Genomic DNA, 12500 nt, shown 5'->3' with positions numbered 1-12500 from the left:
AGTGGATATATATATTATACAGCTCTGCAGTGTACGGGATCAGTGGATATATATATATATATATTATACAGCTCTGCAGTGTACGGGATCAGTGGATATATATATATATATTATACAGCTCTGCAGTGTACGGGATCAGTGGATATATATTATACAGCTCTGCAGTGTACATATATATATATTATACAGCTCTGCAGTGTACGGGATCAGTGGATATATATATATTATACAGCTCTGCAGTGTACGGGATCAGTGGATATATACATATATACAGCTCTGCAGTGTACGGGATCAGTGGATATATACAGCTCTGCAGTGTACGGGATCAGTGGATATATATATATATTATACAGCTCTGCAGTGTACGGGATCAGTGGATATATATTATACAGCTCTGCAGTGTACATATATATATATTATACAGCTCTGCAGTGTGCGGGATCAGTGGATATATATATATTATACAGCTCTGCAGTGTACGGGATCAGTGGATATATACATATATACAGCTCTGCAGTGTACGGGATCAGTGGATATATATATATATATTATACAGCTCTGCAGTGTACGGGATCAGTGGATATATATATTATACAGCTCTGCAGTGTACGGGATCAGTGGATATATATATATATTATACAGCTCTGCAGTGTACGGGATCAGTGGATATATATATTATACAGCTCTGCAGTGTACGGGATCAGTGGATATATATATATATATATTATACAGCTCTGCAGTGTACGGGATCAGTTTATATTTGATAAATATTAGAGAAGAGCGAAGTTACAGTGATTTGATTTGTCATGATCCTCGCAGTCGGCGTTTGCCGACTTTATCCTACATAAATTAGTTCAGCTTTCCGGTGCTCCGGTGGATGGAGACTCTCTTAGGACTGTATCCACCTTTTCCAGCCACCGGAGCAGCTGAAAGATTAACTAATTTATACAGGATAAAGACATCAACTGCCGAGCCGATAAGTTGGTGATGAATCTAATCCCTGTAACTTCGCTCATCTCTAATATATATGCGCAGTATATAGGATCAGTGATACATAATTATATATTAAGGTTATTCAGGAAAATCTGCAACAAACCTGCAGTGTATCCGCCATGTGTGAACAGATGTCAGGAAAGCGCCGGACTTCATCAAACACGTAAACTCTGCAGCCCATGGAGGCCACATATCTTCTCCCCACATGGAAGGAATCCGCCATCTTTGGCTCTAAGCATTGGGGGCCCATTCAGATTGATGGCGCAGATACGGAAAACCCTGTGTAGACCCTGAGACCTGATAACGCATCATTACCAAAAACTGCAGCAATTTCCATCGTCACATGGCGCCATGTTGGTCTGATCATCACTATTGTTCTCGGTTATCAGCCATGTCAGGCAGACAGGAAGTGTGCTGTGCACAGGAAAATGTCTCCCCCATATGTACATGTCACCTGATAGGAAGAATATGGCGCAGGGGTCCGGATAGACGGTGCAATGTTCGCAGTTCTCACGGTTCTCTCCGGTGACTGTGCAGAAGTCTCAGTCTCTGTTCACACACAGTGCTGGAGCAGCAAATGGCTAAAAAACAGGGAGCTGGTTGTCCAGGCTGTTCTTAGGTTGATTTGTGGCCCCTGGGGTCTACTCTTACGCCACCATTCACACTTTACTGATATTTTCAGACATAGGGAGAGTTATCAGACCTTATATATAGGAGTCGTCACCCATAGCAACCAATTAGACCTCATATAGAGGTCTCGTCCCCTATAGCAACCAATTAGATCTCACATAGAGCCGTCACCCATAGCAACCAATTAGACCTTATATAGGAGTTGTCACCCATAGCAACCAATTAGACCTCATATAGAGGTCTCGTCACCTATAGCAACCAATTAGACCTTATATAGGAGTTGTCACCCATAGCAACCAATTAGACCTTATATAGAGGAGTCGTCACCCATAGCAACCAATCAGATCTCACATAGAGGAGCCGTCACCCATAGCAACCAATTAGATCTCATATAGAGGAGTCGTCACCCACAGCAACCAATTAGATCTCACATAGAGCCGTCACCCATAGCAACCAATTAGACCTTATATAGGAGTTGTCACCCATAGCAACCAATTAGACCTCATATAGAGGTCTCGTCACCTATAGCAACCAATTAGACCTTATATAGAGGAGTCGTCACCCATAGCAACCAATCAGATCTCACATAGAGGAGCCGTCACCCATAGCAACCAATTAGATCTCACATAGAGTCGTCACCCATAGCAACCAATTAGATCTCATATAGAGGAGCCGTCACCCATAGCAACCAATTAGATCCCAGATATCATCTCTTCGAGGCCTTTTTAAATGTGAAAGCTGGAATCTGATTGGTTGCTATGGACGACAGCTCCACCACATATGATCCTATTGGTTGCTATGGATGACAGCTCCACCACATATGATCTGATTGGTTGCTATGGACGACAGTTCCACCACATATGATCAGATTGGTTGCTATGGATGACAGTTCCACCACATATGATCCTATTGGTTGCTATGGATGACAGCTTCGCCACATATGATCTGATTGGTTGCTATGGACGACAGCTCCACCACATATGATCTCATTGGTTGCTATGGACGACAGTTCCACCACATATGATCCGATTGGTTGCTATGGACGACAGCCCCACCACATATGATCCGATTGGATGCTATGGACGGCAGCTTCACCACATATGATCCTATTGGTTGCTATGGATGACAGCTCCGCCACATATGATCTGATTGGTTGCTATGGATGACAGCTCCACCACATATGATCAGATTGGTTGCTATGGACGACAGCTCCACCACATATGATCTGATTGGTTGCTATGGATGACAGCTCCACCACATATGATCCTATTGGTTGCTATGGACGACAGCTCCACCACATACGATCTGATTGGTTGCTATGGATGACAGCTCCACATCATATGATCTGATTGGTTGCTATGGACGACAGCTCCACCACATATGATCTGATTGGTTGCTATGGACGACAGTTCCACCACATATGATCCTATTGGTTGCTATGGATGACAGCTCCACCACATATGATCTGATTGGTTGCTATGGACGACAGCTCCACCACATATGATCTGATTGGTTGCTATGGACGACAGCTCCACCACATATGATCTCATTGGTTACTATGGATGACAGTTCCACCACATATGATCTGATTGGTTGCTATGGACGACAGCTCCACATCATATGATCCGATTGGATGCTATGGACGGCAGCTTCACCACATATGATCTCATTGGTTGCTATGGATGACAGTTCCACCACATATGATCTGATTGGTTGCTATGGACGACAGCTCCACATCATATGATCCGATTGGATGCTATGGACGACAGCCCCACCACATATGATCCTATTGGTTGCTATGGATGACAGCTCCACCACATATGATCTGATTGGTTGCTATGGACGACAGCTCCACCACATATGATCTGATTGGTTGCTATGGACGACAGCTCCACCACATATGATCTCATTGGTTGCTATGGATGACAGTTCCACCACATATGATCTGATTGGTTGCTATGGACGACAGCTCCACATCATATGATCCGATTGGATGCTATGGACGGCAGCTTCACCACATATGATCTGATAATCCCCATCATGACGGCCAGTGAATAAATCCTGTTGTGTTCCTTTAAAAGGGTGATAAACCCTCGGCCTTAAGTCGTCAGGAATCTCTGGGCCGCACGTGTCCTCAGCTCTGAGGAGAAAATCCATCAGATGAAATCCTCAATCTCCTCCGACATCTTCTCTGTGACAGATTAGAGAGACGGGCGGAGGGCGAGAGACACCAGAGAGAGAGAGTGATGGGGAGAGACAGGCGGCCATTACTGATAGGAAGAGACAGGCGGCCATTACGGACAGGGAGATACAGGCAGCCATTACTGATAGGAAAGACAGGCGGCCATTACTCACAGGGAGAGACAGGTGGCCATCACTGATAGGAAGAGACAGGCGGCTATTACTGACAGGGAGAGACAGGCGGCCATTACTCACAGGGAGAGACAGGTGGCCATCACTGATAGGAAGAGACAGGTGGCTATTACTGACAGGGAGAGACAGGCGGCCATTACTGACAGTGAGAGACAGGCGGCCATTACTGATAGGGAGAGACAGGCGGCCATTACTGACAGGGAGAGACAGGCGGCCATTACTGACAGTGAGAGACAGGCGGCCATTACTGATAGGGAGAGACAGGCGGCCATTACTGACAGTGAGAGACAGGCGGCCATTACTGATAGGAAGAGACAGGCGGCCATTACGGACAGGGAGATACAGGCAGCCATTACTGATAGGAAAGACAGGCGGCCATTACTCACAGGGAGAGACAGGTGGCCATCACTGATAGGAAGAGACAGGCGGCTATTACTGACAGGGAGAGACAGGCGGCCATTACTCACAGGGAGAGACAGGTGGCCATCACTGATAGGAAGAGACAGGCGGCTATTACTGACAGGGAGAGACAGGCGGCCATTACTGACAGTGAGAGACAGGCGGCCATTACTGATAGGGAGAGACAGGCGGCCATTACTGACAGTGAGAGACAGGCGGCCATTACTGATAGGAAGAGACAGGCGGCCATTACTGACAGGGAGAGACAGGCCACCATTACTGACAGGGAGAGACAGGCGGCCATTACTGACAGTGAGAGACAGGCGGCCATTACTGACAGGGAGAGACAGGTGGCCATTACTGACAGTGAGAGACAGACGGCCATTACTGACAGTGAGAGACAGGCGGCCACTACTGACAGGGAGAGACAGGCGGCCATTACTGATAGGAAGAGACAGGCGGCCATTAATGACAGGGAGATACAGGCGGCCATTAATGACAGGGAGAGACAGGCGGCCATTACTGACAGAGAGAGACAGGCGGCTATTACTGATAGGAAGAGACAGGCGGCCATTATTGACAGGGAAATACAGGCGGCCATCACTGACAAGGAGAGACAGACGGACATTACTGACAGGGAGAGACAGGAGGCTATTACTGACAAGGAGAGACAGGTGGCCATTACTGATAGGAAGAGACAGCCGGCTATTACTGACAAGGAGAGACAGGCTGCCATCACCGACAGGGAGAGACAGGCGGCCATTACTGACAGGGAGATACAGGCAGCCATTATTGACAGAGAGAGACAGGCGGCCATTACTGACAGAGAGAGACAGGCGGCTATTACTGACAGGGAGAGACAGGTGGCCATTACTGATAGGAAGAGACAGGCAGCTATTACTGACAGGGAGAGACAGGCGTCCATTACTGATAGGAAGAGACAGGCGGCCATTACTGACATGGAGAGACAGGCGGCCATTACTGACAGGGAGACAGGTGGCCATTACTGACAGGGAGTTACAGGCGGCCATTACTGACAGGGAGAGACAGGCGGCCATTACTGACAGGGAGAGACAGACGGACATTACTGACAGAGAGAGACAGGCGGCTATTACTGACAGGGAGAAACAGGTGGCCATTACTGATAGGAAGAGACAGGCAGCTATTACTGACAGGGAGAGACAGGCGGCCATCACTGACAGTGAAAGACAGGCGGCCATTACTGACAGGGAGACAGGTGGCCATTACTGACAGGGAGATACAGGCGGCCATTACTGACAGGGAGAGACAGGCGGCCATTACTGACAGGGAGAGACAGATGGACATTACTGACAGGGAGAGACAGGCGGCCATTACTGACATGGAGAGACAGGCGGCTATTACTGATAGGAAGAGACAGGCGGCCATTACTGATAGGAAGAGACAGGCGGCCATTACTGACAGGGAGAGACAGGCCACCATTACTGACAGGGAGAGACAGGCGGCCATTACTGACAGGGAGAGACAGGCGGCCATTACTGATAGGAAGAGACAGGCGTCCATTACTGATAGGAAGAGACAGGCGTCCATTACTGATAGGAAGAGACAGGCGGCCATTACTGATAGGAAGAGACAGGTGGCCATTACTGATAGGAAGAGACAGGCGGCCATTACTGATAGGAAAGACAGGTGGGCCATTACTGATAGGAAAGACAGGTGGCCATCACTGATCGGAAGAGACAGGCGGCAATCACTGAGAGGAAGAGCCCGGCAGCCATTACTGACAGGAAGAGACAGGCAGCCATTACTGAAGAGACAGGCAGCCATCCCTGATAGGAAGAGATAGGCAGCCATCACTGATAGGAAGATACAGGCGGCCATTACTGACAGGAAGAGACAGGCGGCCATCAATGATAGGAAGAGACAGGCGGCCATCATTGATAGGAAGAGACAGGCAGCCATTAATGAAAGGAAGAGACAGGTAGCCATCACTGATAGGAAGAGACAGGCAACCATCACTGATAGGAAGAGACAGGTAGCCATCACTGATAGGAAGAGACAGGCAACCATCACTGATAGGAAGAGACAGGCAGCCATCATTGATAGGAAGAGACAGGCAGCCCTTACTGACAGGGAAAGATAGACGGCCATCACAAATAGGAAGAGACAGGTGGCCATCACTGATAGGAAGAGACCTGATGCCATCACTGATAGGAAGAGACAGGCGGCCCTTACTGATAGGAAAAGAAAGGCGGCCATTACTGACAGGAAGAGACAGGCGGCCATCACTGATAGGAATAGACAGGCGGCCATCACTGATAGGGAAAGACAGGCAGCCATTACTGATAGGGAGAGACAGGCGGCTATCACTGATAAGAAGAGACAGGCAGCCATCACAGATAGGAAGAGACAGGCGGCCATCACTGATAGGAAGAAACAGGCGGCCATTAATGACAAGAAGAGACAGGCGGTCATCACCAATAGGAAGAGACAGTCTTTGGACTAACATGGGAATCACTGTCATATCCAGGTACGGTGTGCTGCTGAGCCATGTATCTAAGCCTATACTGTATGACACTATCTGCTGAGCCATGTATCTAAGCCTATACTGCTGAGCTGTGTATCTAACCCATTTGTGTGAGATATCTGCTGAGCATTGTATCTAAGCCTATAGTGTATGAAACTACCGGCAGAGCCATGTGTCTTTAAAGGGGTACTCCGGTGAAAACCTTTTTTCTTTTAAATCAACTGGTTGCAGAAAGATAAACATATTTGTAAATTACTTCTATTAAAAAATCTTAATCCTTCCTGTACTTATTAGCTGCTGAATACTACAGAGGAAATTCTTTTCTTTTTGGAATGCTCTCTGATGACATCACGAGCACAGTTCTCTCTGCTGATGTTATTATAATAAAGCTTTATTTATTGTTGTCCTTAGTGTGATTTGAACCCAAGTCCCTAGCACTGCAAGGCAGCAGTGCTAACCACTGAGCCACCATGCTGCCCTTAGCATACATCTGCTGTGCATGGTTGCTACAATGGACAGAGATGTCAGCAGAGAGCACTGTGCTCGTGATGTCATCAGTGTTCCAAAAAGAAATGAATTTCCTCTGTAGCATTCAGCAGCTAATAAGTACTGGAAGGATTAAGATTTTTTAATAGAAGTAATTTACAAATATGTTTAACTTTCTGCCACCAGTTGATTTAAAAGAAAAAAGGTTTTCACCGGAGTACCCCTTTAAGCCTGCCATGTGTAATGCTGTTTGCTGAGTGGGTATCTAAGCCTATCATGTGGCATACTGTCTGCTGGACCCAAGTTTAACATATATGATACTGTCTGCTAAGCCATTGTATCTAAATCTATCATGTGTGATATTGTGCTACTGAGCTGTGTATCTAAGTCTACAGTGTAATTCTATGCTGCTGAGCTGGGTATCTAAGTCTATCATATGTGATACTGTCTACTGCACAATTTATATAAGCATGTCATGTTTGTTATCTGCTGAGCCATATAACTAAGTTTGTCATGTGTGATACTTTCTGCTGATCCAGTGTATCTAAGCCTATCATGTGTGATACTGTCTACTGAGCCAGTGTATCTAAGCTTGTCATGTGGGATACTGTCTGCTGAGCTGACGTATCTAAGCCTATCATGTGTGATACTGTCTACTGAGCCAGTGTATTTAAGCCTACCATGTGTGATACTGTCTACTGAGCCAGTGTATCTAAGCTTGCCATGTGGGATACTGTCTGCTGAGTTGACGTATCTAAGCCTATCATGTGTGATACTGTCTACTGAGCCTGTGTATTTAAGCCTACCATGTGGGATACTGTCTACTGAACCAGTGTAGCTAAGCCTATCATGTATGATACTGTCTGCTGAGCCAATGTATCTAATCCTATTATGTGTGATACTGTCTACTGAACCAGTGTATCTAAGCCTATCATGTGTGATACTGTCTACTGAACCAGTGTATCTAAGCTTGCCATGTGGGATACTGTCTGCTGAGTGTGAGCCTATCATGTGTGAGATCCACACTACTCCCCCTATGAAGTGATATTCCTGATATGATTCAGTCACTGCACATTTAACCCTTTCTTAGTCCACAGATAAAGTTCTTCCTCATAAATCCTTAGTGACATCTATACTGCGGCTCCTCATGTGGAGAAGAGGATCCTTCTTCTTCCTCTTCTCCTTCTTCATCATCTTCTTATTTCTCCTCTTCTTTTCGTCTCTTCCTTCTCTTTCTTATTCATTCTTTTCTTCCTATTTCTTTTCTTCCTCTTTCTCATCTTCCTCTTATACTTTTTCTTTCCCCTCTTCTTCATCATCTTCCTTTTTCTCCTTCATTCTCTTCTTCTTTTCTTCCTCCTCCTTCTTCTACTTCATTCTCTTATACTTTTCCTCCTCTTCCTCTTCCTCATTCTCTTCTTCCTCCTTTTCCTTTTCCTTTCTCTTCTTATCATCCTTGTTCTCTCTTCTTCTCTGCCTCTTATTCCTCTTCTTTTTTCCCTTCTTCATTTTCTTCTTCTCCTTTTCCTTTCTCTTTTTCTTCTCTTCCTTGTCTTCTTCCTCTTCTTCTTTCTCGCTTCATCTTACCTCTTCTTTTTCTTCTTCATTCTCTTCCTCCTTTTCTTCTTTCTCTTCCTCTTCTTTATTCTCTTCCTCCTTTTTTTTCTTTCTCCTTCTTTTCTTCATTCTCTTCTTCCTCTTCTGCTTTTTCTTTCTGTTCTTCTCTTCCTCCTCTTCCTGTTTTTCTTTCTCTTCCTTTTCTTCATTCTTTTCCTCTTGTTCTCCATTCTCTTCTTCTTCTCATTATTTTCCTTTTCTTCTTTCTCTTCTTCTTCTCTTCCTCCTCTTTCTCATCTCATCATTCTTTTCCACTTCTTCCTCCTCTTTCTCTACTTCTTTCTCTTCTTCTCATCTTTCTTTCTTCTTCTTCTCTTCCTCCTCTTTCTCTACTTCTTTCTCTTCTTCTCATCTTTCTTTCTTCTTCTTCTCTTCCTCCTCTTTCTCTACTTCTTTCTCTTCTTCTCATCTTTCTTTCTTCTTCTTCTCTTCCTCCTCTTTCTCTACTTCTTTCTCTTCTTCTCATCTTCATTCTTTTCCACTTCTTCCTCCTCTTTCTCTACTTCTTTCTCTTCTTCTCATCTTTCTTTCTTCTTCTTCTCTTCCTCCTCTTTCTCTACTTCTTTCTCTTCTTCTCATCTTTCTTTCTTCTTCTTCTCTTCCTCCTCTTTCTCTACTTCTTTCTCTTCTTCTCATCTTTCTTTCTTCTTCTTCTCTTCCTCCTCTTTCTCTCTTCTTTTCTCTTGATTCGGGGCTTTTCATCCCATCATGAGAGGTGCAGTGCGGCAGTGTCTGTGCGGCATTTCACATCAAATAGACTTTGTTGAATGGCACAAGATGTCAGGTTAGCCCTCTGGAGTGTGCGGGAGGGCAAGAGAGCGTGTGCGGGGGCACCGGGGGGTGATGTCTCCTGGTGAGAGCGCCGGATCTAAGGATTAGGACACAAACATATTTAAAAGCGATGCAGCCACGAAAATCTGCCTCCGGAGCATAAATCCTCAGATCACCAGAGTGACAATCTGTTCTCTCTTGAGCACCTACAACACATCAGCTGAGCCCCCGACACCGGGGCCCCCACCGACAGCCCAAGAGGGGGCCACCATCTCCAGCAAGGAACTACAGAAAAAAATGAGTTTCCTTCTACCGTAAAATCTTTAGCATTTTATATTTTTTACTTTTTTATTTTTACATAAATTTTATTTACAATTATTCATTTTGCAGAATTTTTTTATTTTAATTCTTATTCTGATGTTTTTGACATTCTTTCGGGTGCATAATTTCTGTTTTTTTTTCGTACTGTCCTGGGTTTGAGTTTTTATATTCCGAATTTTTTATGGATTATTTGAATCTTTCTATTTTTTTCTATTTTATTTTTAGTCTTCACCTTTTTGATTTACAAATTGTTCTTATTTTCACTATCTGGGCTCTCGTGCTCGGCAGACTCTCTCGCTCGCTTACAGATAATGGCTGCGGCCGCTCGTCATTCCACACAAAATGACGAGATGGAACAAGAGATCGTGATCCTGAGAAGCTGCGAGACAAAGCGAGGATGATGGGAGCCGTCGCAGCTCTCTACAGCAGAACCTGCTCCTCTTCCGCTGTACTCCTATCTTTGGTGGTCAGGGCATGATGGGAGTTGTAGTTTGGCAACAGCTGGAGAGTCACACTGCCAGGACAGGACTCCATACACCCCATACTGGTGTCTATTGGTTCACTAAGGGTGTATAGGGTGGTGCCTAAAACTGTCAGTCAGGGGATTTGAAGAAATTAGACCCTCCCCCTTCCAGAGATGTGATTGTAGGGGAGGGGCGTAAGTTCAGTGTCCTACTGGGATCTCTGCGGCACTTGTGCTTGGGTGTCATCCAGGTGGGGCCTACTTTTACAGTTGTTTTGATTACCACAGTTGGGAGTGAAGTTCACGATGTGTCTGGTCTCATTCATATCCATAACCGCCAGGGGTGCCCCAAAATGCTACACAGAGGGATTACATGTAGCACCATGACTATTGCAGCCCTCCTGTCACCATGCTACTCTGCAAAGTGTAAGGAGTGGCCAAATGTGCTGCAGACAGTATCACCACGTACACCACACACTGTATGACCACATACACTACAGACAGTATCACCACGTACACCACACACTGTATGACCACATACACTACAGACAGTATCACCACGTACACCACACACTGTATGACCACGTACACTACAGACAGTATCACCACGTACACCACACACTGTATGACCACGTACACTACAGACAGTATCACCACGTACACCACACACTGTATGACCACATACACTACAGACAGTATCACCACAATACACTACAGACAGTATCACCACGTACACTACAGACAGTATCACCACATACACTACAGACAGTATCACCACGTACACTACAGACAGTATCACCACGTACACCACACACTGTATGACCACGTACACTACAGACAGTATCACCACATACACTACAGACAGTATCACCACGTACACTACAGACAGTATCACCACGTACACTACAGACAGTATCACCACATACACTACAGACAGTATCACCACATACACTACAGACAGTATCACCACGTACACTACAGACAGTATCACCACATACACTACAGACAGTATCACCACATACACTACAGACAGTATCACCACGTACACTACAGACAGTATCACCACATACACTACAGACAGTATCACCACATACACTACAGACAGTATCACCACATACACTAGACAGTATCACCACATACACTACAGACAGTATCACCACGTACACTACAGACAGTATCACCACATACACTACAGACAGTATCACCACGTACACTACAGACAGTATCACCACATACACTACAGACAGTATCACCACATACACTACAGACAGTATCACCACGTACACTACAGACAGTATCACCACATACACTACAGACAGTATCACCACATACACTACAGACAGTATCACCACATACACTACAGACAGTATCACCACGTACACTACAGACAGTATCACCACGTACACTACAGACAGTATCACCACGTACACTACAGACAGTATCACCACATACACTACAGACCTACAGACAGTATCACCACATACACTACAGACAGTATCACCACATACACTACAGACAGTATCACCACGTACACTACAGACAGTATCACCACGTACACTACAGACAGTATCACCACGTACACTACAGACAGTATCACCACGTACACTACAGACAGTATCACCACGTACACTACAGACAGTATCACCACGTACACTACAGACAGTATCACCACATACACTACAGACAGTATCACCACATTACACTACAGACAGTATCACCACGTACACTACAGACAGTATCACCACGTACACTACAGACAGTATCACCACGTACACTACAGACAGTATCACCACATACACTACAGACAGTATCACCACGTACACTACAGACAGTATCACCACATACACTACAGACAGTATCACCACGTACACTACAGACAGTATCACCACGTACGCTACAGACAGTATCACCACGTACGCTACAGACAGTATCACCACGTAC

The 12500-nt window shown here is 45.4% G+C and overlaps 1 long non-coding RNA gene across 1 annotated transcript in view; it reads right to left on the bottom strand.

Moving 5' to 3' along the window:
• LOC130327020 (uncharacterized) overlaps positions 1–1747 on the bottom strand; it is a 35434-nt gene extending 33687 nt beyond the window's left edge. Inside the window, exon 1 of the long non-coding RNA XR_008871525.1 lies at positions 1097–1747. This is a non-coding gene — a long non-coding RNA (uncharacterized LOC130327020). The remainder of the gene's footprint in view (positions 1–1096) is intronic.
• Positions 1748–12500: the final 10753 nt, after the last annotated feature.

This window comes from Hyla sarda, unplaced genomic scaffold (genome assembly GCF_029499605.1).
Source record: "Hyla sarda isolate aHylSar1 unplaced genomic scaffold, aHylSar1.hap1 scaffold_290, whole genome shotgun sequence".
Lineage (NCBI taxonomy): Eukaryota > Metazoa > Chordata > Amphibia > Anura > Hylidae > Hyla > Hyla sarda.
The sequence above is the reverse complement of the archived record's forward strand: the minus strand, read 5'-3'. Positions and strand labels throughout refer to the sequence as shown.